This window comes from Zingiber officinale, chromosome 2B (genome assembly GCF_018446385.1).
Source record: "Zingiber officinale cultivar Zhangliang chromosome 2B, Zo_v1.1, whole genome shotgun sequence".
NCBI lineage: Eukaryota > Viridiplantae > Streptophyta > Magnoliopsida > Zingiberales > Zingiberaceae > Zingiber > Zingiber officinale.
The window spans coordinates 144,941,843-144,945,374 of NC_055989.1; positions in this window are offsets into that span (position 1 = coordinate 144,941,843).

Below are 3,532 nucleotides of genomic sequence, written 5' to 3' on the forward strand. Positions count from 1 at the left end.
GGGAACAGTAGGCGTCGGGTCGACCTAGGGTTAAACTTTTCAAATCCGAAGTCAGACCCGGCCAGTCCGTTGACTGTCGATATTTTGATTTAGTATACATATTCTGTGCTAACTTTGTTTTGCAGGGTATGTGTTTGGGACTAACACATTTTGCAGGAACAAAGAAGCAACTTTGGCCTCGGATGAACAGTGTCCGAGGCGCCTCCATGGAGCTTGGAGGCGCCTCGGGTGCAAGCCAGATGGAGTCCGCTAAGAGGAGCTGAAGGCGCCCTGGTTGGATCTGGAGGCGCCTTAGAGCTGGGATTGAAGGCGCCTTGAGCAGGATAAGCGCAGAAGAAGTCTGCGCTAATCTACGCGGCTGAATCGGCTCGTTGGAGGCGCCTTGGATGGCACTGGAGGCGCCTCCAGCATGCTATAAAAGCAGGTCTCGAGCAGCTTCTTGGATAATCATCTTTGAAGCGACCCTTCTGTTACGAGCTGCTAACGCAAAGTTCCAACAAAGCTACGACTTAACGCCGACGACCCGGAACTTCACTTTCTCCAATTCTGTTGTCGGTATAACTTTAATATTTCATTTTGTAATCCATATCTGTAATCTATTTGCGCGAAATAGTGAATTGGCCACAGTAATCGCTCAATGAGCGAGGGCCTTGGAGTAGGAGTTGCCCAAGGCTCCGAACTAAGTAAAAATACTTGAATTTTTGTGTGTTGTTCTTTTCTGCTGCTTTAACTCGAGTTTTACGAATCGAACGAAATAGCCACGAGTGCTATTCACCCCCCCTCTAGCGCTTCTCGATCCAACAATTATTTGGGGTTTACCTTGTTTGTCCCGAGAGTGACGCATCTGTTCCCACCATGTTGATGCTCGCCCTTTGAGTCTGATGCAATTAACTTCACTTTCATCCGATCTGGAACTTACTTGTAGTCGAAGATCCTCTCTACTTCGTTGATCCAGTCAATGAAGTCCTCTGCTCGCAACGAACTAGAAAATTTGGGCAGATCCCGAAATTCAAAGTCTCCAGCAGGCTCCTCTCGTCCACGGCTTTCTTGAGGTGAGTCCCGCCGATGATATGAATTCTCGAAGGAAGACTCAGATCCACGATCTGAAATCCCACGATCTTTGAGATCTTTTGCCGCCAGACACTGGGTCAAATCTGCAACTTGGATTCATAAACCCTCAATCATCATTATATCTTGGACCCTATGACCACAGTGCTCAGCTTCCTCTGTTGAAGCCTGCCTGCTGTTGCGACCGCGATTAAAACCACAACGACTTGCCATTGGATTTGTTGATGACCTTAATCTTGCTCTGATACCAACAAACACCAGACAAAATAGCGATTATCCTGTAGGCTGACGTGAAGAGAAAATTAAGGATAAGACAAGAAGAGGAACCTCCAAGAAGGAAACTTTTTATTAAAACTTGAGGGTTAATCCCTCAACATCTAAACACGACTCTTATATAGACCACAAACTAAAACTCAAATCAGGAAAAAATTATAATAATTATAATTAACATATCTTAATTCCAATCTTATAAGAAAGGAAATAGATTTTTGCCTGAAAAGGAAAGTAATTAGCTTAACGATCTTAACTCAAATCAAGATATGGATCAAGACAAATCCTCTCTAAAAAATACCAAAAATATGAAAATTGCCTAAATACCCTAAAAAAATAAAAATAACCAAAAATAGTAAAAAAAAAAAAACCCTAAAAAGGGTTTAAACGGTAGAATTTGGGCTAAAATTTGACGGTTATGGTTATACTCGTAACAAATGTAGGGTTTTAAATTCTGCACGTGTGACGACGGATGGAGTCTGATTCCGAGTCTCGAGTCAAATTGTATGCCCGTTTGAAGTTTGAAGACTTATATTGGGTTTCAACATGGGTTGAGCCTACATCATAATATAAATTGTCACGCCCCAAAGGAGTCCCTGCCAGAGGAAATTCCAGCAGCACCTCCCCTGTACGGGTGACAATCTAAACCATTTCTACAGACATAATATACCTCAGCCACAGGCGATTGGAATATACACACAACCACACAGTTTATACGCAGCCTATTCGGCTGATACAATAAAAACACAACCACGCAGTTATATGTAAATCTAACAGCCCACTCGGCTGTACCAAAACCAAACACAGCGGAAAATGATAGAAAACCAAATACAAACTAAAATACAAGACTGCTAGCCGGATATGCTTACACAACTAACAAACAATATAAAATACCACATAACAACACTCCAGCGCCAAAACCAGAATATACAATGCTAAGTACTCTTAATACATAAAACAAATAAAACATAAATGAAACCGGTAAATCTTCTGATGTGACGTAGGGACCGGCAGGCAGAATACTCCAAGCAACTCCATAAACAACCAGGTACCTGAAAAAGATAGTGTCCACGGGAGTGAGTTCAACAACTCAGCAGATACCTAGTTGACATGTATAGTAAACTATAACAAATAGTAATAACTATGGAGTACAGTCTCCTGGACAAAAGCTGGAAATGCACTATAGAAAAGGCTGAAGAGAACTGTACTCACCAGGGCCTCCTATCAGAATAGTCAGGTCGTCAGATCGAGAGTATCATAAATCTTGTATGCATGTCAAACAAATACATCCACCAAAATGCAGCAAATAAGTGCAGCAAATACAAGCAATAAATGCATCAATGCGTATGATGCCAATGACATGTCTTGGTCACCCCTGATGTCAGTCAGCCATCTCACACACGATGGTGAGACCGAGTGGGTAGGGCTGTGACAACCATGCACTCTGATGTCACTGCTCCTGATGAGTGACCGAGTGGACGAGATGCTGTCGGAGTACACCTATCTAGAGTTTATGAATCCTGATAGCCAAGTGAGCGGCGCTCACTTGGTTACCAGGATTTATAAACTCTAGTACTTAGCCTGGAGGTCTAGAGTTCAAATACTGGGGAAGGCAAAAATCCACTAGCCAGGGGTGGAAAGACCTAGTGAGTAACAGCACGGTCGACGGGTCAGTCGACGACATAAGGGGTCGCCAGTTGGGCCGCTAGTGTGGCCGCCCAAGGGACCACCAAGGGGCCGCCAGTTTGGCCGCCATTGTGGTCGCCCAAGGGGTCGAGGGGTTGGGTCGTTACAATTTCAACATGGGTTGAGCCTACATCATAATCTTAATTGCAGCCATTAGACATTTTTCTATCATTGCACTAGCAGTTTTGCTAAATTCTTCAATGCAAGAATAATGGGTAGGGCTATAAACGAGTCAAGCTAAGCTGAACAGTAAAAAGCTCGAGCTCGGGCTCAGTTCGTTATCCCTAAGCTCAAGCTTGGATCGAGTTTCATTTGAGCTTTAGTTCTTAAGTTCGAGCTTAACTCATAATAAAATTAAATAGCTCGAGTTTGGCTCAAGCTCGGCTCAAAAAAAGCTCGTTTAAAAATTAAACAAGCTTAGTACGAGCTCGTTTAAGATAATTAACTATAATAATTAATAATATATTATTATATTTATTATTTATATGATATTTAATTATATATATAT